Here is a 27,699-nt window from a genome sequence, read left to right on the forward strand (position 1 = left end):
AGACAGGAAGAGATTTTTGCCACATGTGTGCGCTGAATGCATAAAACATGCCGTCTTATACTGTGAACTCCATGTGAAGTCACGTTTCTTCAGCGTTGACTTGTCAATACAAAGTAATTATACATAATGCATGTTTATGCATGTAAAGCGAGGAGATACAAAACCAGAACTCTAAAATCAATAAGGCTTTTAAAGCTTTTAACATCTGCCCCATCACTCTCTCTCTGTCTGACTGCCAGTCTGTCTTCGGTCTGTGAATACCTAAACAGGAAACACTTTCAAATGTTGATATAATGGTCCGGAATTTAAAATATGGATCCAAAAATTTGAGCTGAAATGACGTGAGTTGCTCCTAAATGTATAAAAGTTTGCTTCAGATATCCATTTGATACGATTTAAAGTTGTTTCGTTGCTTGTTATGTTGAACTTGGCCACCTCCTACACACTGCAGACGGTCAAAAGCTTGCTCTGCATATATATGCATCTATTATCTATGTGTCTGTTTATCCATCTGTCTGTCAATATATCTATTTGCTTGTGTGACATCAACCATCTGCCCTCAAATCTGCAAATCTTGCAGTATTTTCTGTGCCACAAGGAAGCAACATTTACAACAATCCTCCTTATAGCAACATCTGGTGACACTTAAACTTTAAAGAAAATTGTCTCTGAAGCGTTTACAGTACGGCACAGAGACATGAGAAGAAAATTACAGTCAGTCAGTGTCATCGTTGTGGTGATAAACAACGCCAGTGGCTGGCTTTACAGTGGTTTGGGAGTTTGGGTTGTTGTGGAGAGGCGAGACTGAATGACCTTCACAGGGTGGTCGTGTCTTATCGACCGGCACTAAAAGCCCTCGCTGGTCATGCAGAAACTCAGGCCGAGGAAATGGGTGTAGAGAGTCAGGCAGACACGCAACGTGGTGGCGCTGCAGCACACGTAGCTGATATTTAGAGTAAATATTCAATAATGATCCACGTATGAATGGTCATCTAAACATGTGTGGACTATATATGGTGAAGAGTATATAAGCCCTTTAAACTTAGATTGTCTTCACCAAATAATTTATAGATAGATAGATAGATAGATAGATAGATGATTTACAAAAATACAATATAGGCAATATTGGATTGAATATATATGGAAATAAATACAGCATAGTATCGCGATATTTTTGATACACAAACGTCAAGTATTGATCTTTTATTATATAAACTATTAACCTCTTAACAATCTGACGGTCCATCGGCGAGCCCGGCCGCTATTCTGTCTTTCAGCGATTGTAGCGAGCACCGTCTTAAAGCTAAAGTGAAACTAAAAAACCTAAAGCATTGATTGGTACCATGTCATGTAAGCTTGTCAGGAAGAACGTTAAATAACGCTCCAAAAGTTAGGCAAAAGTTTTGAGAGGAAAAACTGACATGGCCATTTTCAAAGGGGTCCCTTGACCTCTGACGTCAAGATATGTGAATGAAACCTCAGAGATGAACAGAGGGAAAACTGTATCTTATTAGATGAAACAGATGTTGACAAACTGCATAATTTGCAGTTGAAAAACAGGTAATAAATCATAATATATATCACAATATAACTTATCGCAATACTCAACGTATTGTGACTCAAGTATCGTGATAATACCGTATCGTGGGGCCTCTGGTGATTCCCACCCCTATCCTGTAGTATTCCCCACATACATCTCTTTTACTGAAGTAAGGATTGGAGGAGAGAAGAAGAAGAAGCAGAAAACAGTAAATCAAAAGAAGATTGAGAAAAGAAAAAGGAGAAATGGCAGTCATAGGAACAAACAAGGAGTAGTGAAAGAAAAGGGACTAGAAGGACGAATGGAAAAAGGAAGGAATTAAATACAGGGCAACTTAAGGAGAATAAAGGGACACACATAGTGGAAAAATCAGGAAATGAATGAATGCAGGAATCACAGATGGAGCGAAGTAAAGAAAGATGGGAGGAAGGAAGAAGAGAACAAGACATCCACTGGGCAACATGTTAGGAGAGTTATCTCACATTTCAGCTGGGTGAAAACATCCCACAGCGACTTCCAGAAACTCGCCTACAGTTCTGGGAACATCAGTTAACCTCCGGAGAAAGGGGAAGTGGAGGGTAAGCAGGGTAAACACAGCCGAGGTGAAGACTTCAGGCAGACTGGGTCATCCCAGGCCAGAGAGAGAAACAGAGACGGAGAGAGAGGAAAGACAAGTGGACTGGTGTTTAGGCCTGTTGCTGGAAAACAGGCGCTCAACAATAGTCACTTTGACGTACAGAAGACATGTGAGGATATAGAACATTCTTGCAGTCACAGTAGCTTCACTTCAACCATATCAGCCTCTTTGACACTCTTTCTCTGTCCACACCCCACTTTAGAGCGAAACAAAACCACCTCAATAGGCGTCATGCCCCGAGAAAAGCGTGGCGAGACAAAAGAAGGGGATTCTTTTAGAAGTGTGTGTGTTTGTGTGTGTGCAGTCACTACAGATTACAGACACGCACCACAGATGGCCAGCGCGTCTCGTCTTTTCACCGCCACAGTCACCACCACCGCCGAGAATAATGGCCAGCGGTGGCCCCGCCTCCTCCTCCTCCTGCGGTCCCTTTCTCTTTTGACAGCACGTGTGTCCGTCAAATGGAAGCGTGCGTCTGGGACAATGGCAGCGAGACAAAGAGCCCGCCTACCCCCCACCAGGATGCTGAATAGGGGGGCACGTGGGCCTTGTCATCGAGGGAACAATAGCACTGGGGGGGGAGGGAGAGGGTGTGGCACCCCAGCACCCAGTGCTACTGGGGATGGTAGGGTGCAGCCTGGGTGGCCTGAGTTCAGATTTGAACTTGTAGTTCTTTAATGGGGAGCAAATTATAAGTAAAATAGCCAGAAATCAATATGTAGGCGAAGATTAGGTAGATTAGATTTAAAAAATCACATCAAATATCCAAAGGAAGACTCAGCATCAGTGCTCCCTCTGGGCTGTGTGCATTTGGTGAGGCTAATAATTCATTTAATTCACTTCTTCACTTTGTCTCCAGATTCAAAGACAGTACTTGTGGTTTTGCATGTTTCAGCCTGTAAACCACATATAATGTTGTACATGAGTGCTGATGTTTTATCAAAGCATGCCATACTCTGTGTTTAAAGAGTGACTTCCTACCTTCCAGGAAGTCACTGGATTACATTCATATCAGAACAGCAAGATAATCAACTTACAGGGACATAAATCAAGCTTTAGATCAGTGATCCATTACAATTAAGTCTAATGTTTTTTTTTGTTGTTTAGTGGCCGAGCAGTTGGAACACTTAAGAAGTATACTTCTTTATGCTTTCAAGGAATTTCCGACATCCAGGATTTGAGACTGAGTGGTTGAAAAGCACAATTTTCATCCATGCTGTTGGCGTAGCTCCAGGGATGTCTGGACTGTTGGTCAGTCCAACCATCACTTTGGTCCACACTGAAATATCTCAACAACTATTGGATGGACTACCATGAACGTTTGTACAGACATTTATGTTCCCCAGATGATTAATTAGTCATGTCATCCCCGTCTTTTCCTGTGGTGCCACGGCTACTTACTTAATAAATCAATAATTTGACACAAAAACGGTCCTCCAGAGTCCAACATCAGAACTGCGCCCATAGCAACGGTCTGTTATACATAGCAACGGTCTTCTATAAAGAAATAACAGACCGTAGAACGCTGTGATTGACCAATCAGAACTGAGTATTCAACAAAGCCGTGTAATAAACAACGATATCCCTCTGAGAATAACAAATAATAATTAAAATTGAATAAGAATAAAGTTATTCCTTATTTCATGGGCTATTTTTGGATTTATACTTTATTATTACATACTTACATAGAAAAAACAAAAGCGAACGAAGCATTCAAATACTGATTTGGAGGTCAATTAGGGTCAGCTCTATACTGTATATTCTTGTTCCCACTATGAACAGCCTCACAGAGCTGTAAACTTTTAGTAATTTTAATGTAATAAATCAAATTCAAATGATCCATTTCATGACACTGATCTCTCTTGGTGTTTGCCTCCTGCTTATATTTACTGATAACATAGCCTTTCATCATAATTCAGCACACGTGTCACTTGTAAAAGGCACCAGCGTATGAAAGCATTGTGTGTTTAATCTGCAAAGATTAAAAATCTTTTGACACGTTTGCTTGCTTTAATTTTAGTTTTCTCTTGCCTCTGATTGTAATATAATATAACTAGTGTCCCACATGCCTGGGCAGCTCTTTGGTGTATGACAATAAAGGTATTCATTAATTCACAGCTACTTTTCATCAGAACCACCAAGTTTTCCAGTCCTTTGGCAACATGAAGAAGTACCAACCTCAACTATGTTTCAAGTCTTGGCAAGTTGATTTTCATACTGTAAATGTATCAAAATGAAATTGATGGCTTCGAGGAAAAAGGTCAGCAGTGACATGATGTATTCATCATTTGCTGTTAATAAGCAGAGAACTATCAGCATGGCTCTTTAAGTGGTGTTTTATGTCAGATGCAGGACCATGCAGTGCAACTGATGCCCATGACCAGGCATTAAGCAGAAACCAAGTCCAGACCCAGCTGGTGGATTTACTCCCGCCTCAGGCTTCTACCCGCTGGTCCAACAGGGGCCTTACAGATACACCACCACTCCTGAGACACCTTTGATGTGACTTAAGGGATTACTGACTCGACTGGGCAAAATGTGCTTATGTGTAAGTGTGCACACTTGTTTGTAAATGCAGGAGGATTTTTTTTTTACTCCTAGGGGTCAGGGTGCATGGTGGCAGGGGAGGAGAGTAGAAAGCTTGGAACAGCTGGGCTGAGTCTGCAGGGGGACGGAGGGAGGGCTGGGGGAGAAGGAGATGGGCAGTCACGGCCAGGCAGGCAGGCAGGCTGCTGACGGGCTCTTTTGAGGCAGCAGCTGGTTGGAGTGGGGGTCTCACCAGCTGTGCCTCCGCTGACCTCTCCCCACACTTCTCCACCTCCTCTTCCTCCCTCGAACTCTCCGCTTCCCATCCCCCCACCAACCAGAAACCTCACCCAAACGTAGGCAGAAGTACACATACACACACACACCACACACGACCATCTGTCAGGAGGAGGAGAGTTTGTCTCTCTGATTGCTCCATAACAGTGTGGAGACACTCGTGGTAAAACACAGCACCACGCCCCAAACAAAAGCCCTGGAGAGATGGAACTATTCTTAACCAGACATCTCCCAACAAGCCTTCTCTGACGTTTCTAACCCAGAGACGGGTTCCCTGGAAAGATCGCTACATCTCTAAGCCTGTGACTCATCCACGATAGTGAGGCAATGCAGAGAGAATGAATTGCCTTCAGCAGTGAAAAGCGACGAAAGCAGACTGTTTTTCATGTCTTTATGAGACAGTATAACATTACAAAGGTTCTGATAGTAAGAAAGCATAAATAAATATATGTAAGTTTTTGATTATATACTGTTGATGCCTTTTATTATGTCTGTAATAAAAGGCATCTGCCGGTACACACTACTGAGAATCAAGACGATTTTTGGCTCTATTCCCCTCTCCCAACAATCGTCAGCAAAACCCTGATTATTTGATGGATCTAAAGATTATCTTTCCAGATATTCCTGTGGTGTGAGGTATGTTAACAGTGTTTTTACATCCCCCGATCGGCTCGGAAGTCCATCCTGGCCGCACCGATTTCAAATCGTAAATATTTAACATGTTCAACATTTACGATCGGATATCCTGTTGTGTGTGTGGGGAACCCTGAGGATAGCCGATGACGCAGTCACATGGGAAAGAACAATAGCCAATTGGGAACCAAGCTGACTGAAGAAGGAAGGACAACCATCGCCATCATGGTGGCCGTGGCTAATGTATGAGCTAATGTAAAAGGCAAAGCATAAAGTAGTAAGATGGACCTCAGAAATCGAGCACCAACTTGTGATTTGTAGCAACAACGCGAGTGTTTATTTAACGTGTCTCCATGACTTCATCCATCCATCCTTCGGGAATTGTCAGTACACAGTAGAGCAAAAACTAAAATCGCTAATTCTTCCTGTCCATCATCCGCCATGTTTGTTTAAACTAAAGTCACATTTGATTGCGAGAGATTTTGCGAGATTTCCGTTTTTTTTAGTCGGGACTCTTGTTGTTCATGAATGAATCTGCTTGCGTGTGGCGTGCTGTTTTGGCTAAATCGTTCCTCACGACACACTCTAGGAACAAAACTGTTAAATTTAACATAACATGTCGTTATGTGTGGGGTCTCACATTTTCAACATCAAAGAAAACATAAAACATTTCTGTCTAATTGACTGGCATAATCATCACTGTTTAGTGAAAGAATCATCATCCATTAGGGTGATTCTCCAAAAAAACTCATGTGTTTCCAACAGTGGATCTCATATTTCTCAAATCAATCCTGCAGGAAGAGAGAGAGGCTGACTCATGGATCTAACCACCTCCCTGTTTGCTGCCTCCTTCATTATGATCTGCATCCATCGGCATCGGCTGACGGCAGATCAGCAGCGAGCGATCAGCTCGGATTTATACAAAAAGAGAAAAAAAGTTGCATATGCAGCCAGCATCACTTCTAAAGTGCTTATTCAGAGCACCACTAAATCAAGTGCATACGCGGAGTAATTGATTCGAGTTCTGTTCTTGTTTTTCACTTCGTCATGTGTAGCCGGCGGCGTGAATCTGCTGCGTCGGAGAAGAACAACACAACAAAAGAGAAAGCAGAGAGAAGAGAGAGAAAAGACCAAGGCCAGAACTCTGATTGCTTTAGAGAAGCTGAAAGAAGTAATATACTGTATGCTCACACTCAGGCAGCGGAGAAGTTGTGCAAAATACTGGCAAAGTCACCTCAGAGCTGCAGTGAATGAGTTGATTTCACTGTTTTAATTAGAAACAGCTTAAAAAAAATATTGAAACCATTTTCTATTTTGTCTTACTTGCCTCACAGGAATTTCTGACTGGTGAAAGGAATAACTACATCCACATGTTTACTCCCTCAACAACAACACAAGCCAACAATATCAGGGTGCAAATTAAATATGAATGGTCCATGCTATGGCACATCGCAGGACAGATTGATTCTATTAAAGGGAAGCAGTGGTTTTCTGCTCCTGAGCAGTCAATCTATCCACGAAAGTACCGGAAGTAAACAAGTCGCCATTGCTGCGGTGGTGTCTCCCTCTAATACGTGCGCGTTTGAATGCGAGCTGTCCTAAGTAGTGTACAATGTTCTACTTGCTCTAGTTGCTCTAACTAGGGCAACCTAATGACAATGAGGTCTGTATCACAACAGGACACGTACAAAAGGTCTGCTAACCGTGTTAACTGGTGACTCTCAGCCGAATGCGTCGTGATTGCTCATAGTGACGGCAGCTATGTCCTCGTAAAAGCCTTCAATTTTACTTTAATAAACTTTAAATACATCTGTGTTTATCTATGCCAAACATTTATGTAGGTTACTTCGAGCAACCGCAGACACATTCGGCCTAAAGTCACTAGTTAATAGTTAGTAGACAGTAAACACAAAGCGGTCGCCGAATTCCTCTATAAGAGATTCCTCTGTCCTTCAATCGGTTTTGCTACTCTAATGTTATCCAGGCCTGTTCTTAAAGCCACTAAATGCTTTTATCTTTAGTGATTATCTATTCTAATCTGTCTCATGAGAAGCATGGGCGAGGTTTGATCAATTCTGAGGCAAACGACCTCACATCTGTCACATTCTGATTTAAAGTCCTGATGATCCTGAATCCATGAGAAGAGCACGGACAAAACAAAATACAGGAAGTGATATAACCAAAACTTATCAAGGAAAATGTGCGAATGTAGGAAACCATCAGATAGAGTAAGAAGCCGGTTGAGAAAATAGGTTTTCAGGGCGTTTAAAGCTCATAGTAAATGTCATGCCTGGGCATGAGGGTGTGTGTAACCGTCACATTCAAGTGACTTGCACACAACTTATCTTTTAATCCATCTACTGAAGTGTGTGCAGCATTGTGCAGACATACTGGACACCGGCTAACTGAGTGCGTTTATATTAAATGTGTTTTGTGAAAGATTCCTTTTTAAAGTCAGGAGACTTCCAGGAAGAGTTCCTGTTTATTGCTCTCTTTTCCTCTCCTCTCCTCCCCTCAGTCTCTTTACCCTCCAGGGTTAGCAGTGTGAATATTGGATATGGACAGATTGTATTAGATAACACAGACCTACATACTGTAGAGCCATGCACAGATTCACACACACACACACACACACACACACACACACACACACACACACACGGGGAGCTTTATGAGTGACAAATACACAGATCAGATCTTAAGTCTGGACTCGAGGAACACTTCATGACTGCTTAATAGCATGGTACCTGTATACAAAATACATTTTGCTAAATAAATATAAAAAAGTTATTTAATTTGGTGCATCTTTTACTGAGTGAATTAGTTTTAATACTGTCCTGTTTTAATGTGTCTCGTCTCAAAATACCAACTAAAAAGAGGAACTGTTAAAGGAAACTAATGAAAAGTAGTGTATTTAAAGAAAAAGGTAAGATTTCAAGGCTAAATAGGAGACTAAATGACTTGTACATGCTTTGCAGTATAACACACAAAACTTGTTTTCATAACAATGCATATTTCTGTTTAATATCTTGTAAGACGCGCACACATATCAGTACAGTAGTCTACTGATATACAGCCCACACAACACACTGGGGGGCCTAACAAAATATAACTTTACTTTGTAAAACTGGGGCCTCAGGCGAACACTTAGATATGTTTTTTTTCACATGTTAGGCGAGGTTTAAAACTGTAATGCGCTGAAGAACTTGTGTAGAAAATTGGGTAGAGTGCAGAATGCAGCATAATGGGGATATGATTGTGTATACATAATGCATATATAGGATGGTTTCTGTATGCGCCACATCTCATCTCATCACTAAATGGGACAAGCAACGCACACTAAGCTTTTCATATTATCATAAAGGTAATATCAGGATTAGGTGATTAAGGTGTTGCCAGAGAACAAGATCAGAAATCCTCCTCACTATCAGTAGAAACAATGTGCCTCATGCCAGAACATTTTCATATTCATGTCTTAACTTTCTCTTACAGTGGGCTCGTTCGGGTGTGCCACGTCAGATTCAGCAAACGCTCCTAACTTCAGATAACTGTGTAGATGACCTGCGTAAACATGATGTCTTTTGTGGCCCAATCAACCCATGCAAACACAGCCTGACTAAGCAACACCTCAGCAAGAGAGACATGCCTTCAGTAAATCTTCCATACTGCCTCTGTCTGCGCCGGGAGTTGGCTGCCAGGATGTAAACAAAATCCATGTGAGGAGAGGAGCTGTGTGGAGACTGTAAGGGTGTGAGAGAAGAGAAAGAGGAAACTTCAAAGCTGGTGTACAGCTGAGAAGGGGGGTTAAAAGGGGTTGAGATTTTCCTCTGGCTCTTAGGAATGCAGAGCAAGAGCAATAACACATTCCCTATGTGGAGCACAGAGAGCAACATGGGACGGGTAGCATGTAAACACACAGGGACAGGGAGTGTGGTGTGTCTCGGCCTGTCCTCTCTGTACATATCAAGCAGCCATCTGGTGAACTGGCTGATCCAGGACCGCGCTGAGTCAGACTGCTGTCCAGCCCTGCAGCCATTTATTTCTATTCTCCTCACAACCCCTTATCATCTTCTTGTAACCCATACTGCTCTACCGTTACCCTCGTACCATCCTTTGAAAGACAAGAGGTGATGTCGAGGGAGGCTAAAAGAGAATGGTAAATGCACGCTCACCTCTCCTGGCACGTTGACTTCACAGAGAGCGAGGTGTGTAGCACACAGGCTCCACTAATCAAACCATAGTGTTCCTGTTATATCAAATCGTTTCCACGCTGGCTGGGTGTCGCCATGGCATCTCCACAATATTCCTCTGTGATGCGAGGCGAGAGCAGACGCAGCCTCGTGGGAGGACAGTCTATATACTTTCTATTGATCTCCTGGTTAAGGCTCGTCGAAACCTGGAGCCTCATCCATTAAAATATAACTGAAAAAAAAGCACTTTATTGTAGATTTCATCATGCTTGTAGAGTGATTTCAGAGTGTAGCCAAAGCTGTGATATCAGAAGGATCAAGTTGTGCGTAATGATGTAAAGCAGTTTCAGCTTTGAAATACAATAGAAAATCAATGTTACTGGATGTTTTTGGTTTCCTATCCCAAAAGGGCTTGATAGTAGTCGGGAGAAGAAGTTTGGAGCCGTTACTGTAGGAGGAGTGTGATCATATGAGCTTGTACACACAGATAACAAGTAGGGCTGGGACGATTCACCTATCTCCCGATTCAATACTATCATGATACTTGAGTGCCGATTCGATATTTTTTAAGTATTACGATTCGATATTGTGATTTATTGCGATTTTTGTTAACTTTTTTTACACTAGACCATGGGAAAAAGTTGAATCATACACTTCTAGGGACTTTTAATTTGGAAAACATCTAAATTAATACAGTAAGAATGTTTGATTTTCAGCATGTATGTAGTCAGAGATGTCCTGAAGTCAAATATATCAGTCATTGTCAGGCATTATTTATTACATTTTTTCCAGCAACCCAAAAATCAAAGAATAAAGACATTTCCCTTACAAATTAGTGGTATTTTCTTTTTAATCTATAAGGGACATGTAGTGTTTTATACTTCTAGTGAATATAATCCAATCAATCTTATTTCTATACATGTATATGTATTGTTAACACCTTATTTTGAAAACCGGACGTTGCTTATGGATATGCGCCTGGCGAGGGCCAGCCAGCACCGGGGAGAGGATCCTCCCACACCGAGCATCCGTCTCTGGCTCGCCGAGTTGAATCCCCCTGACAGACACATCCGTCTGACAAGAACGAGTAATAGACAGTATATACTCTTCTACTCAGGACTGCAGTCGCAGCATTCAGGAAAGTTTCTCAGAGGCTGCTGCTGTGACAGCTCCCCAAAAGTGAAGCCAAATCATCTTGAAGGCTGGCTGGTGGCTTGCTGTTAGTTTAGGAGGCGCTTCATTTGATATGCAGCGGAGTTTTCTGTGAGCAGAGCACGCATTTTTAAACGTCAATATCACAAGCGATCATGTTCATTTAATTGCGGGTCTATTTCAGCCAAGAAAAAGTTATTCATACAGATATAAAGTACGGTAGTTTACAGGTGCCGGTTTAATTATGAAGCTACAGCCAGACAGGATCTGAGACGGTTAGCTTAGCGTTACATTAAATAAGTAGAATAAATTCAACGACATGTGACAGTTCCCACTGGTTGCTCTCAGTTTATGGCATGAGGTAATATATTGGCTGCAATAATTTCACACTTTGGAATTGGTCCAAGTAAGAGGGGGGATGGCGGTGCTCCTGTTCAGGATTCAAAGTGCATATTTCGGTTCTGCTTGGAAAACATTTAAGCGAGGTCTGCGGTCTGTCTGCCTGTCTCCGTCTTCACCGTGCTTTCCCATCCATAGTGGAGAGAGCCTAACATAATACCTGACTGACTGGCTAGCTAGCTATACAGACTGGGAAGGCCTTGGCTTGAGTGGCTGGCTGATTTACAGGCGTTCTGGGTGGCTGGCTCGACACAGACAAACCCTGAATCCCTACTGGGCTTGCTGGGCTTACTGGGTGGACCGGCTCCTCGTCCTCCTACAGTGAGGACAGACAAAGGCAGGTCTGTTCCTCTGGGAGCCAGCGGGCAGCGACTGCCACTTCCCCTGACCGGGAGAGGCAGACAGAAAGAAACAGGGGGAAAGTGAGATAGATGAAGAAATAAAGATTTTGAGAGGAAAGGGAGAGGACAGAGGAAGATAAAGAGCAAATAGAGAAAGACAGAGGGAGCTTTTAACAACTGAGGATTGGGAAGAAATTGGAAGAAGACAGGGAGGATTATAAAACATTAGTGTAGAGAACAGGTCTGCAGGTCAGACGCTGCCTATTAGATGCATATAGTCCAATATGTGACTAGGGTAATGACCTACTATCAATCAAAATGTTGCTTCCTTTTGCCCTTTTCACAAAGTATTTGCCTCACAGCCTTCTGAGCAGTCACGACAGGAACAATCCACTCTAAATGCTAACACTATCAACAATCTCCACGGCCGTTTCTTTTTTCACAGTGGCTGTGGCATTTTACTGCAGCTCGCCTGCGAAACAAGACACCTCTCCCTCCTCCTCCATCTTCCCTCCTCTCATCTCTCCCTCTCTGCTCTGTCCATCTCTCCGGCGCCTACAATGGCTCCTCACCTCGTTCCTCTTGGCCTCCAGCCTCATCCATCTGCCCCGGCAAATAGCTGCTGTCGTGTGAAAAACCAGTCTGGACGGTTCGGATTCCCCTCGACTCATTTTTCAGATGTCTCCCTCTATAAAATGTCTTACATATCATTCAATTCTCCTTTGAAAAGAGCAGACAACACGTAGTAGTTTATTCCACATTATTTCAGGCAACTACACTTTGGTCGAGGATTGTGAGACCCATGATGGAGGAAATTTTCGGTTGTAAACACACGGTTAAAGGTCTATGTAGGGCTGGACGTAATGGATAAAATCAAATAGCCTCAGTAATGTGTATATAATGACTAAGTGGGCAGCTACAGTCCAGCAAGTTCAGAGAATGACATCACTTTAATGCAACGCAGCCTTTAAAACCAGGAAAATACAACACTTATGTCATATTACAATCCAAAATCGAAGACAATATCTAGTCTCATATCACAATATCGATATCATATTGCATATTTCCCCACTGCGGGACTAATAAAGGAATATCTTATCTTATCTTATCTTATCTTATATATTGCTCAACCTTAGCTCAAGGGAAGTCACAGGTAACTTTGCTAACACTTGTGCCAGTTAGAAGCTACTTTCAGCCAGAAAATGAAATGTAGTGCATGTTTTATACTAATATTGTTGTGACAACACATATATATAAAGAATACTGTATATATACTGTATATTCTCACCATAATAACACTACTTTAGGAGCATTGGAAGTCAGACGACAGCTGGCGGTACCACAGTTTTGCACTCTTTAGCTCACATTACCGCAGTTTCACAGGTGTGTTGGAGAACTACGGTGGCCTTCAGGTAACGTAAAAAGGTGAAAGGCTCTCTCTAGAGTCACTGTTTAGTTTGTCCGTTCTGGGTTACTGTAGAAACAAGCAACATGGTGGACTCCATGAAGAGGACCTGCTTCCTATGTAGATATAAACGGCTCATTCTAAGCTAACAAAAACACAACGATTCCTAGTTTCAGGTGATTATACACTGATGAAAACATAGTTATGAATATTATATTCCATTTCTACTAATAGATCCTCCGAAATGTCAGGGAGAGAGGAACACAGGCGGTGAAACCTTTCTCCAAGCAATATTATCATTTTAAGTTTCTGAAAGGTTTCTATCTCTCTATTGTGTCTCTGCTCACGACTCAGCCTGTAGTTTCCTTTAGTCTTGTCTTCTTTCTTGTAGTCCTTCTTTACCTCAAACAAAACAAATCGGCCTCATCAAAGTGTTGATTTTACTGAAAACACTATCATATTCTCTTTCTGGGTCGTCGCATACTCCTCTGCATATCTTTCATGTGGTTTCTAATGAATGCGAGCCTCTAATGTGAAAACAGGGACTTACAGTAAAGTCTGTCTGTGGTGCTCAACAGTGACCGTACGCTACTTAATGGCATTTTTATCTGCTGTGGCATCACTACAATGTTCCTATGGGGAATTACGGTCCGTCTGTGGTACTCACTACAGTGTTTTTGATTGCCTTCTTTTAAGTCTTACATAGCTAATCCGTTTTTTAAAATCTCATACAGTAAGGCAGAATATTACTGTAAAGTCCCTGTGCTAGGTTATTCATAGCTTTGGTGTGTTGTTGTTATATATTTCCTTCCTACTTCCTGCTATTTTTATACCCTTCTCATGTGTACTTTGAGGATTACTACGCCTCGTATTTGCAGGAGGGATCATTTCCATCTCAGTCCTCTCTCTTCTTCACGACCATGATGCCAACAGCTGGGAGAGCTGACCACATCTGGCGCACAGCTGGCCACCGTAGAAAGACAGTCAGAGGGATGGGACTGAGAGGAGAGCAGGAGAAAAGAGGAGAGAGGAGTAGCAAAGGGCGATGGTGTGATAAGAAAAATCTATAGGAGGTATATTCAAGGTTGTTGAGTGTTGCTGCAGAGCTAAAGCGAGGTACGGGAGGAGACGTTAAAGGGAAAAAAACACAATGAAACAAGGAGGAGTGAAAGAACAAATGGTGACACCTGCATTTCTGACAAAAAGTCAATTTAACACAAAAAGCAGCATACAGAAGAAGAGATTGAAAGATAGCGAGAAAGGAAAAGAGCGATAGACTGATGGAGGCAGAGAGAGAGAGAGGAAAGGAGTACAGTCATGTGGAGTCAGATGCTCCTAATCAGCTGCGTTGCTGTCAGAGCTTCTCGCCATAGCAACCATGAGTCATAGCCCGGGTAAACAGACCAAATGTTTTATAAACCGAGAGACTCGCTGGCACATTCGCTGTGGCATCACTGTACGTTTTACGAGCGTACTGTAGCAGGAGGAGAGCCCACGCACAGAAAATAACACGTGTTGCTTACAAGGAGGTATTCTCTCCTTTAGCCAGTCATATTCTTTACAGCTGGATTTATTACAGTAAACTTTACAAGAGCAACCTGTAGGAGTCTGTGAACCAAAACGAAAAGGATTTCTTATTCTACCCTGGCATCAGTGAGGGATTTTAGCAGGGGTGTCAATTCTCCAAAAGTTAATCAACTAAAGAAAAGAAACTACTAGTACTACATTCATTTCTTGGGTACAAAGGGAAAGCAATGACTGATGTCCAGCAATAGAGTTTTATTTGGTCAGTGAACTCCCCTGATATGATTTAGTTTTTTGAAAATGTTGCTTTTCACAATTTCTTTGCTTCATCTTTGCTCTCCATCACTAAGACACAAACTACATGATCACATTAGAGCCGCAAGCTGAAACCTCTGATTGATGGTCGGGAAGAAATAAAAAGACCATAATTTACTATAGTGACCAAAGGCCAGCTGAAAAACACTACAATTTACTGCTTTTATAAAACTGTGACACTGTCATCATAACACATCAAGGGCACTATATTACATTAATCCTTTTTATTACCTAATGATAATTATATAGTTAGTAAATTATCCTTTCAACGTGATGTGTGGTTCTTGAACAACAGCTGAACAAAGTAGTTGCTACCATATAATTAACAATAAGGATAGAGGACTTTGGTATTGATTTATACGTGTAAGAAGTTACAAATAGTTCCTTTAACGCATTAAACGCAATCGATATTCTGAGGTTGTAGCAGGCTCAGTTTTAAAGCTAGAGTGAAGATACTGGCATCATATGAAACTAGAAAACCTAATGAATCCATTGGTATCAACCATGTCCCAACTTACGCTAAATTTTAACGAGAAAAAAACTGGCATAATGTCAAAGGGGTCCCTTGACCTCTGACCTCAAGATATGTGAATGAAAATGGGATCTCTGGGTACCCACGAGTCTCCCCTTTATAGTCAAGTCAGCACACTGACACACCGACAGCTGTTGTTGCCTGTTGGGCTGCAGTTTGCCATGTTATGCTTGGAGCATATGTTTTATGCTAAATGAAGTACCTGTGAGGGTTTCTGGACAATATTTGTCATTGTTTTATGTTGTTAATTGATTTCCAATAATAAATATATACATACATTTGCATAAAGCAGCATATTTGCCCACTCCCATGTTGATAAGAGTATTAAATACTTGACAAATCTCCCTTTAACCTTAAAGGTAGATTTTGAACATTTTGAACAAATAAAAAATGTGTGATTAATTTGGTTGACAGCCCTAATAATGATATACTGACGATGTCACAGATGTGGAGAGATATTTTCCAGTTATTTGGATCCCATAAATTGATGAGTCTGTTTACAGTTCTTGGGGAGAATTACTGCATATGTGGGAAAAAAAAGTATAAAGGCTTTTATGGCTCAAGAGAGAGCTGCACAAAGTCTGATTAATTGCCTCAAGTGAAGTTGCCATATCTGCAGTAAGATAATATCAGCTGATTTATCAGTCTGAGCGATTACTCAGTCTAGTTCTAATAAGCACTGCTTAACTTTACACTTCAATTTATATAAAATATCGCCAGAGCCAACATCACTTTCCAGTTTTGATCTACAGTCCTGTTCCTTGACCTTTAATTTGTCATACAAGTGCACCAAAAATAAAGAGCAGACATGTACTCGTTTTCTGGTGACTCATTATGTTTTCTGCTAGAGGTAACTTGTGGCTGCTCATCTGTCCCTCTCTTTCTGTCTCAAACACACAACGCATACAGAGCTTGACTCCTATATGTGTCCTCTAGCAGCAGAAAACTGCCATCAGCTGTCCTCCACCCTTCACTCTGTCTCTGGGTCTCTGACTGCTTCAGACAGGCCTGTGGACCTATAGAACACACACCACACAGATGCACACCGTCAACCGTAAAAAACGCTTTAAGTGTTGTCACCCCAACCTCACTTTACTGCCACCTCTTCCTCTCTCTCTCCCTCTCCACTCTTCACGTAGCACAGTGAATAGGCCCCTCTGTGCTCTGGAAGATTTAACTTGGGGTTCTGTCTGTCGCTAACAATCTCTCTCTCTCAACATTACTCTGAAATAGTGCAGCGGAGAAGCCAGCCTCATATTAAATAGTGTGTTTTTTCCACACTGTGAGACCAAAGCTCGGCTACACACACACTGTACATGCTGGCTTAACAGTGGAAAGTCGTTGTACGTGGCCTGTAGGTACTATAAGTGTAAATAACACAAGATTAGAAACCAACAATGCAAGCGTACTTCCGCTGATGAATAACAGCGCAGACGGGCCATCTGGGCTCATTTACCTCCATGTGTAGATCAAATGGAGAGTCTTGATTATGCAATCACGCTTTCTTTTAATCCAGGCGAAGTTCAAAGCACGTATACGGTTTTACTTGGCCAAGAGCAGCTATAATCTTCTATCAGACAGGACTCTTTAATAATGGTTGTGAAGGGAGGGAAAAGCCTTACTCATTCATTTCCTTACCTAAACTTCCCGCAGCTGGATGGAGGATTCATACTGATCGTCACACTTATTCCCCCCTGCTTCCAGTTTTAAAGCTATTTAGCCTACAGACAAGAGAGTGGTATAGATCAGTGGTTCCCAACCTGGGGGTCCCAACCCCCACTAGGGGTCGCCAAAGCTTCACAGCGGGTCGCGAGGCCTTCTTGATTTTATGGGGTGTAAAACAACGTTTTAAAAAAAATATACAGTTGGCTTATATCTCACTATGTGTTTTATTTCTGTGAAGAAAACTAAATTATATTGTTATTTTTTAAGTTTGGATTATTAGTTAAGATATACTATATATAAATATATATAAATATATATATATACATATATATATATATATGAAGTAACAGGAAAGCTCATCTCTGATGCAATATTCACAGGAAATAATCTACTCAAAATTCATCCCAATCGCTTGTTTTGACACAAACCTCCTGCAGTTATTGCATTCACTATATGGGTTAATACAGTTTATCCGTTGTTCTGTACGGTTATTGTTATGCATTGAATACAATATGAAATATTGTCACTTAGTCAGGGGTCGCCAGTTTACTCAATGATGGAATAGAAAAAGGGTCCTTTGAGGAAAAAGGTTGGGATAGATGTTCTCATCTAACTGTCAGCAAGAAATCTACTAAGCATATTTCCCCAAAATGTCAAATTATTCCTTTAACCCCCGAATCTACCATCTTCTCCTTTTCAAATGTTACCAGTGTGGAGTCATGGAGGGAAGAGATGATTAATTATTTGGTAATTCTGACATTCTGCCATGAATCTCACACAGAGACTGTGTCAGGCCTCCTCCTCCTCTGTCGGCAGTCAATACTTTTAGTAGAAATCTTGTAAAGGCAGCACACAAGTGTGTTCACACTGCAGAAGGAGGTATCGAGTAAAACGCATTCTGTGTGGGACGTCCACGGTAGGTGCTTGGTGTAATTTGGGTCAAACCATGTGAAAACAATCGACAAGCAGCAGTTGCTAAAAGCTTGGAACAGGGATACAGATCAGATCAGATCCTGAGTGAGGGATGTGGCGTTTCAGAGGCTTTGTTTTTTTTTCTGGCATTGTAGGTTTTCTGCCTTCGAGCTGTTGCATCTGAGCATCAACAGCTAAACAGGCTGAAATAGGTCATCACCAACAACTAAATCAAGATTTGCAACCCCTCGCAACTCAAAATGACAGTTATTAGTTGCGATGAGCGCTCCACTCGGAGTTGTGGCTGCTGAGAAATAAAAAAGACCCATTTCCACTTTCCTTGTTATCTGCAGAGAAAAACGTCACTGAAGCAAAGAACTAAACTGCTGATCGCCAGGGAAACAGGCACACACACACTTACACACACACACACACACAAGCCAGCGAGCATCCCTCTACACACACGCACACGCATGGTCAAACACAAACCACTGCCTTCACACATGAGTGTCCACTAGACAGGCATTCAAATCCATTGCTCCGATCATTTATCAGTCCAGATCAACATAATGCGCGGCAATAAGAGCACATCGAATGCACACAAACAGACCCACAGATGGAACAATAGGCCCGTGTGTTTGCAGCGTGAGCATGCCATTAGCGTGTGCAGTAATGGAAGTATATGGGGGGAAAGGAGTGGTTGCATTTAACTAGCCTGCAGAAATCAGATAACTCCACTCAGCACATACTGAAGGCACTTAGACAGCATCAGACAGCAGAGCTGGAAGAGTGTGTGTCACAGACTGTATATAAAGATGGACGACGCGTCTCCACTTCCTCCCACTGTACACAAGTGAAGCCAAAATATCTCAGATACGGGAGCTGACGTCTTAAGATTTTGACATAATTTGGAGCCAGAGTCAGCGCAGTAGTGATCCACGGTATCGAGGTCACCGCCCGAATCAATCGCGAGCCGATCACGGCCGCAGCTTGTCAGCGAGAGAGACTCACAGCTGTCAATCATGATGTCTCACCCCCTTTTTATAGCATCAAATAACTAATTAAAATAATGGCTGTCATAGCCAGATTGTCAGTTAATCGTGATTAATTGCAAAATAATCACACATTTTTTTATCAACATGGGAGTGGGCAAATATGCTGCTTTATGTATATATATTTATAATTGGAAATCAATTAACAACACAAAACAATGTACTGCATTTAGCATAAAAAATATGCTCAAATCATAATATTGCAAACTGCAGCCCAACAGGCAACAACAGCTGTCAGTGTGCTGACTTGACTATGACTTGCCCCAAACTGCATGTGATTATCATAAAGTGGGCATGTCTGTAAAGGGGAGACTCGTGGGTACCCATAGAACCCATTTACATTCACATATCTTGAGGTCAGAAGTCATTGGACCCCTTTGAAAATGGCCATGCCAATTTTTCCTCGCCAAAATTTGGTGCAAGTTTGGAGCGTTGTTTAACCTCCTTCGTGACGAGCTAGTATGACATGGTTGGTACCAATGGATTCATTAGATTTTCATATGATACCAGTATCTTCACTCTAGCTTTAAAACTGACTTTGACTTTTTAGTTTAGCTCATGTTCCATCCGCTAACATGGAGGGTGCAGGCTTTATGACCTATACTGCAGCCAGCCACTAGGAGGACGATCCAGATGTTTTGGCTTCACTTTAGGGGAGCCGTCATGTCGTCCATCTTTATATACAGTCTATGGTGTGTGTGAGGGAGGATGACGACGTACATTTTAGAAGAAGACAAGTCTGTGTCGGAGATCCAATGAGGGGAGGAGTGTCTGCCTCAAATGAAAGACAGCGACTAAGAGAACAAATGGTTTCCTTGTTGGCTAATTCCCACTTTTTCCTTCTCCCTTCTGTTCACTCCGTCTCTCTCTTGTTCTTTTATATTGTCTCTCTTCTCCAGCCTCAATCGTTCTCTCTGCCTCTCCTAATTTCTCTTATATTGTCTTTCCTTTTCTCCTCCTCCTCTTCAGCACTCTCTAAAGCTATTTCCCCCCATTCATCTCTTTCAGTCCCTCCTCTTCTTCACCATCTTTTAAGCACTTCTCATTATCGTTTTCTGTTTTCTTTAATTAATCCCACCCCCAGAAATAGAATTGCGTAGTCAACTTAAGGGTTTTAGTTGCAGGGTTTCAGTCATTAACACCCACACACACACATATTACAACCGACAGTGACTCCTCTAAACACTCATCGTCTAATGTGCTACATATCGAAGAAAATAAACCTCAGTGCAGTTGGATACATATTTTATAGTGTACTTTTTGTGCTCAAGTTTTCAAGAAACAGCAATCAGATATCAAGTCATAAACCAATGAAGGACTTCCTCTTCCTCCTCTTCCTCCTAACTGACCTGCAGTAAAGAGTCCAGAGGTTTGGTGTGACTGGCCCTGAGGAAGCCCAGCGTGGCCGCCGGCAGTAGCGGGGCCGGGGCTGGAAGTGGAGCCGCTTGTTTTAGCAGACCCACCCTGACCAGCACAAAGGGGGGCGACGCCCTCCTCCGCCACCAGCCATCCCAGACAGCACCCTGATTGGCCAGCTGGATGACCTTTGATCCCCGCTGTATTGTGGTCTCAGCTGCGCCAACCCTCCCCCTTATGTGTGTGTGTGTGTGCATGGACAACAAAAGACAGCCAAGTCCTAATGCAGCAATCAGAGCAGTGGAAAAGGGGAAATGGTCTGAGGGGAAATGGAGTGTGTGTGTGTGTGTGTGTGCTGCTGTTTGGATGGGGGTGGTGTAATTATGTTCTAGTTGTGATGACTGAGTTGTAACAGTGATTAGCTACAGATCAGAGCCCATTTATGTCCAGCAGCCCCTCGGTTTGGACTTCAAATTCTGGCACCTCTCTCTTCTATCCTCAGCTCCAGACCAAACCTGACCTTTCTCTAAGCGATCTAGCCCTGGACCTGGACCAAACCATGCCACTTTTACCCCCCTGGCGCACCAGACCAAACATATAGCCTTCATCTAGCTCAGCTCTATTGAATAACCTTGTCTTTAGGCCATGACACACCAACACGGGACAGTTTGGGGCCGTCGGTGAGCGTCTGTCGGTCTAGTTTTTGCTGTGAGTCCCGCACCGTTGGCTCTAATGGGCCCATGTCTGAGTTTTTTCGGCTGATTCAGCATGTTGATTCGGTGGCGGAGCTCATCGGAGGGAGAAATCAATCTGATTGGCCATTCAGCTTAAACTAATCAGTGCACGAGAAGAGAAACGTAAGTGAGGAAAGCAAGCCAACGAGTAAAGTCAAGAGGAAAAACACATAAGGCTCTTCTCTTTTTTCATCTTCATCTCATCTGATCATTCCAATACACGAATAATTTCACAACGACATGGTCATCTGGAATGACGCTAAGTGGTGAGTGAGTGAGAGTGGTGTTAAAATGGTCGGCAGACGCCGCTTTGTTTCATGTATGCATCATAACAACGTCTTGTATATTATTCGCCGTCCTCGGTCTTCCAGTTTCCCTCTTTCAATGACAAATACAGACTACCACGACCTGCTGGTGCGGAGAGTTATTTCATCTCACACAAGCGCAGAACGTACGTGCTAACTGGCCGTCGTCTGTCGTCTTTGCGGTGTGTTCAAATGCAACTTGTCAGCCAAGACACAGGCGACGTGAGGCAACAACAGTCGGCCTTCATCACCGCTAGTTCTTTGATGTCGCTTGATGTGTCTGGGCCTTTACACTAGTCCCAGCTGTAGACCAGACAAAACCTTCCTTTATCCCAAGTGTCCACACCCAACTAGCCTAAAGCTAGACTGGACCTAGCTCATGGTCCAGTCCAGATTCAACTGCCCTCTGGCCTCAGCTTTTAGCCCAAACAGCCAACCTCTAGCCGCAGCTCCAGACCAACACTGGCCTTCCTTTGGCCCCAGCTCTAGACCAAACCGAGCCTTAAAAAGGAGCTAAATGTGAGATTTGTTCAAGGTTCAAGGTTCTTTATTTGTCATTTGTCAATTCCAGCAGAGCAGTCGTTGGCAATGAAAATCTTTGGTCTCAGGTTCCTTCAATAATGCTCATAAAATATGTATATATATAAAAGGGGAAATCGCACAAGTAAAAGAAAAAGGATAATCTAAGGCATAAAATAGTGCAGTTAAAATAAATATAAATATACGTAAATATAAAATGGTAATGTAAATGTAGATTTGTAACTTTGTTGAAGACAGCATTTCAGATGGGAAAACTGTATGTAAACAGGATGTAGTATGTATAGAGAAGTAGTAAATATATATATATACACACAGAGGTGTAACAAGTTGTAAAACAGTATGTTAAGTATATAAAAGGCAAATAAAGTCAAAGTGAGCAATTCTATTGCCTCCGCATGGCTCTCAACGTGGCGACGCCTGAGCTGGCGGTTCATACCGAACAGCGCTAACGGTGACAACAAAGACAACACTGCTGACAGAGCTAACAGTGTTGACCTGCTGGGGAACCGGAGGGTGGGTGCTACGCTTCTGCAACGGCGCTGTGGGTTGCGTTATCAGCTGTAACCGCCGCATGAGCAGCAGCCGTGAGGCAGCGAATGGGGCACGAAAAGCATGTGCAGCCGGGGGCCGATATGTCAAGAAAGCACAGAGAAACTCAGATTACAACACACACGAAGGGAGAGCGACTTCATTCTCTGCTCAAGTAGACATTACTCCTCTATATCTTTACATAGACAGTAGTTGTGTGATGCTATATTAATGCTCTGAATATCGTACAGAGCACCTTTAATGTAGCTCGTGCTTTAGACCGAACCTGGCCATCATCCGGCCAAATGAATGCCCCAATCCTGGACCAAGCTTTACCCTTCAGCCTGACCCAGGAGCCGTCTACGCAGGTGGTCTCGGACTTGTGGGCTGAGACACCCTGAGCCCTGCACCTCTTAATACACCCCATGTGACTCCCTCTCTCTCTCTGGGTCAGGGTAGACCACCCCCTAACAGCATGACTGGCTGTCTGAGGAATGCCATGTCATGGAACAGATGGAGCTCCACAGACAATAGAGCTGCATGCATTTATACTGGGGGCCTATATACCGAGGCATGCGCCAAGTGTGCAAGTGAGTGAGTGCATTATATAGCCACAGTCTACAAGACTTGTTTTTCCCCCTCTATGAATCTCTCATTTGTGTGTCAGCGAGGGAAGAAGAAGAAGAAGAAGAAGTGGGAGAGATCACAGTAAAAAGCTGCAGCACTTCTTTTTTTTTCCAAACAAAAAAAGCCCTGAAGAACTTTTGATATAATGATGCAATCAAACCCCAAAAAGACACAATTAACCAGCACACAGTGATGCAACACAGAGAGATTTAGAGAGAGGATCCTGCAGACAGACAGGTATAAAAATTATGTATTCAAACTCAGGGGCGCGTGTTTCAGTGGCCATGCTGTCCTGCAAAAAAAAACCTAGAAACACCGCAATTACCCAAGAATCAACACTCAATGTCACATTCCCACGCCAATAATGACGCAATAACCCAAATTCCTTAGAATAAACATCATCACAGGATCATTATAAGGAGGTATAAATCATATTTTGCATATAAAGTTGCAAATTTTCTATCTAATATGGCATCATCAGATAATATTCCTATAATGAAACTATGTAAAAGCAGATCAGAGCTCTACTGTAGGCTACTTCTTGTCTCTCCATCGTTATGCATTAGGGATGTAAACCGCTATCAAAGCCTGGAGCTGCCACATTTCATTCATTTCACGCTCATGGGCCCACTGGCGAGATGCATATCCCAAAAAAAAAAAAGCGTTGCAGTTGTATCCAAACATTATAATAACTCATTTATCTGAGTGCATCGCGCACTTCCAATGTAGTGGATTCATTCATTCCTTATAATAAAAGACATTATTGTAGAGTGTAGAGGATAAAAAAGCCTGGAAGTGTCAGTATATAAGCAGACATATAACCAGATTGGACGGTGAACTCACCCAAGAGAACGACGGATGATCCTCCTCTGCGTAAATCCAGCAGGACCCCGGACAGATAAATATATATATTATATATTATTATATATATAGAGGCCAAATAAGCTGTAATTTCACAAAATCTTCTTCATCCGACTCGATGTGTGCAGGCGATGTGCAGAAATCAACCTGGTCCTTGCACATATATACACACACACACACTAAATAATAATAATAATAATAATAAAAAAGGTTTACAGCAGCGACTGCAGGGAGGTTTCGGTGTATCTGTAGTACTCTCGGATGCTTTGGTTGTTGACTGTGTTACTTACTGGGCTGCTTCCTCTCGGCTCCACCCGCTAACAGCCTCACAGCCTTCACAGCCTTCCCAGTGAGCCCATTGGCACAGCCGGCCGGACATGCAAATCCACGCTTCCCATTGATGTTTTCCAGAGAAGAAAAAGCAGAAGCAGAGCAGAGGAGCTCAGTTACAGGAGCTCTACTGCGCCACCCAGGGGAGGTTTAGAGACACTGTGATATAATGAGTTAGTTCAGTCATCCCCCAAAGGGAAATTCTCCTTTTGCTTGAAAAGAGTAGTTTTATTTAATTTTATTAAATTAAATTTTATACATTTATTTCATTTTTTTATTAATATTAATTTATTTTAATTTAATTTAATTTATTTCATTTTTTTTATTAATTAAATATTTTTTTAAATTTCATTTCATTTCATTTTTTTTTATTAGCACAAGGAAAAATATACCAATACTGTGATAAGGAGTTAGTTCAATTATCCCCAAAGGGGAATTCTCCTTTTGCTTGAAGAGAGTTCAAATTCAATTCAATTCAATTTTATTTTATTTATTTCATTTTATTTTATTAATTTAATTTATTTTTAAAGTTTTATTTTATTTTATTGGCAAAAGGGAAAATATACCAATACTGTGATAAGGAGTTATTTAAATCATTCCTGTATGGACATTCTCCTTATGCTTGAAGAGAGTAGTGTAATTTCATTTCATTTCATTTCATTTATTTCATTTTTTTAATTAATTTATTATTTTTTTTAATTTATTTGTATTTTATTTTATTTTATTAGCACAAGGAAAAATATACCAATACTGTGATAAGGAGTTATTTAAATCATTCCTGTAGGGAAATTCTCCTTTTGCTTGAAAAGAGTAGTTTAATTTCATTTAATTTTCACAAGAAAAATATACAAAACAAGACAGGGGATTAGTATACAAACATGAAGGATTGAGTTCAATCAACAATGGTGGAATTCAACACATCAGAAAGTAAAAAAATAGAGGTAACATTATGCTGAAAATCAAGAGAGAAAAAATAAAACAAGCCAAAAAAAAAGAGAAACGATCAGGCCAACAGACGAGGAGCAGAAATAAAGAGCAAGGTAAGAGACATTAAAAAGCAAGGACTGAGATAAAGACGTATACAGTGAGCAGGGAAATGTTTACGCAGGTTAAAGGCACTCTTGAATAATGAAGCTCTTTATGGTCCAGTCAGCCTTGATATCACTCTACGTTGAAGCTATAAATACAATGGAGTCATTTGGAAAATGATATTACATATAATGGAAAATTTGAATTGTTCATATTTTTATTTGTTCAGTTAACTGTTCAATTATATTCACTGTCACTTTTATTTCCACATGAAGACCAAAAGGCATTTCAGCTTGGATAATTTGTTTCAAGGCCGTCTTCACGCTCCGGTGGGGAAATGCTGAATTCATTATTTTCTTCATGTTTTGTTGGCCTTAAACAAGTCAAATTTAAATGTGTCTTTTTGTTATTTCACTTGGATATTTGAGCTTCACTCTGCAGAATGATGTTTATGCAGAGTCTGTTTTCACATTCGTCTGTTGATGGAAGAAAGTTTCTCTGTGCTCCTTAAATTTCTGTTAAACTATTTTTTTTAATCTCAATCAAACATGTGTACGTACGAGCCAGATTTTGTGACATCACAACTAGTCTGGAAGCCAATCACAATCCAGTATTCAACTTATACAAGTGTGATATGGAAACCTGAAGCCTCCAGCGTACTGTACGCTGAGAATGACCTTTACCGTGAAGTAGGACATGTTCTGTGCAGCAGCAGTGATGTAATGTAATTAAGTACATTAACTCAAGTTACTTAAGTAAAGTACAAACACCTCTAAATTGTACTTGAGTATTTCCATTTTCTGCTACTTTATACTTCTATTCCACTCCATCTCAGAGGGAAATATTACACTTTTTACTCCACCATATTAATCTGACAGCTTTAGTTACTTTACAGAGTTATATTTTGTATTAATAATCCAAATCAACTGATACATTATGATGTATTATTATCGTTTAAGCTGCTCAGCAGTTATATTATTTAAAAGTTGCCACATCATAACCAGCTGCAATATTAATATGATGTATACAGTAATGCATCAATAATTAAAATCCTAATTATATATATATATATATATATATATATAATATAATATAATATAATATAATATAAAATATATATGTTATATATTATATGTTATATATAATATATTATATTATATATATATAATTATATTTTTCTGACATGGGCCATTCTGCATTATAATAAGTACTTTAGTTTTGATATCTTAACTATATTTTGATTCTAATACTTTTGTTTTTTTACTCAAGTAAGATTTTAATGCAGGATTTTTACCTGTAACAGAGTATTTCTACGCTGTGGTATTACTACTTTTACTTAAGTAAAGGTTCTCTGTACTTCTGCAACAACTATCCAGCAGGTAGTCGTGGTATTTTGTTTTAAAACATGTCTGGTGGGGATCTTTAATGATATATGTCTCGCCTGCAGCTTGTTCAGAACGCAGCAGCTCATCTTTTAACTGGTAAATGTAAACATGAGCACATCTCCCCGATTCTGGCTTCACTTCACTGGCTCTCTGTGTGTTTTAGGAATAATTTTAAGATTTTATTATTAACTTATAAATCGTTAAATGGGCAAGCTCCAACGTATCTCTCAGACCTTTTAAAACCACATCTTTTATCGAGGACACTCAGATCCACTGAGCAGTTGCTTCTGTCTGTCCCGAGGTCAAAGTTGAAGCTCAGGGGTGACCGAGCCTTTTCAGTTGCAGCTCCAAACCTCTGTATAGCTCTGCCTCCACATGTTGGGCTGTCCCCCACACTGCCTGTCTTTAAATCAAACCTCAAAACGCACTTTTATTCCTTGGCTTTTGGCTCGGCATGAGAGTTAACTATTTTAATCCCTTTCTCCTTTCCTATTGGTCTTAACGCTTTTATTATTTTAATGTCCTGTTGGTTTTAAGTTATCTTAGTTGTGTTATTGTGTTGTTTTTATGTTTTCATGTATAATTGTACAGCACTTTGGCCAACTTTTGTTGTTTTTAAATGTGCTTTATAAATAAATTTGGATTGGATTGAATAGAGTATAATAAATATCCTGGAAACTGCCTTGAAAATACTCAGAAAATGGTTTTAAATTGTAGATTGTAAACTACTCTCAGGTCACCCCCGAAAAAAACCTCAATGGTAGCTCCAGCCCTGCTGATAAATATTATAGTGATCCCATATGAGTTTAAGAAGTCATAAAAATAAAATAAAAATGAAAATCAAGCAAACACAATACGGTTACTGTAAGCAGTAAACATCCCTC

At 41.2% G+C, this 27,699-nt stretch overlaps 1 protein-coding gene across 2 annotated transcripts in view; it reads right to left on the minus strand.

Moving 5' to 3' along the window:
- The window catches only part of numbl (NUMB like endocytic adaptor protein), a 72,793-nt gene extending 48,355 nt beyond the window's left edge, over positions 1-24,438 (minus strand). The window contains exons 1-2 of one of the 2 annotated variants that reach the window (XM_037776116.1): positions 24,362-24,438; positions 24,054-24,079 (exon numbers count right to left, since the gene is read on the minus strand). The gene's annotated coding sequence lies outside the window, so the exon portion shown is untranslated. Of the gene's footprint in view, positions 1-24,053; positions 24,080-24,287 lie in introns of both variants that reach the window. The other variant, XM_037776115.1, reaches the window with a different exon arrangement.
- Positions 24,439-27,699: the final 3,261 nt, after the last annotated feature.

Source organism: Sebastes umbrosus, chromosome 7, assembly GCF_015220745.1.
Source record: "Sebastes umbrosus isolate fSebUmb1 chromosome 7, fSebUmb1.pri, whole genome shotgun sequence".
NCBI lineage: Eukaryota > Metazoa > Chordata > Actinopteri > Perciformes > Sebastidae > Sebastes > Sebastes umbrosus.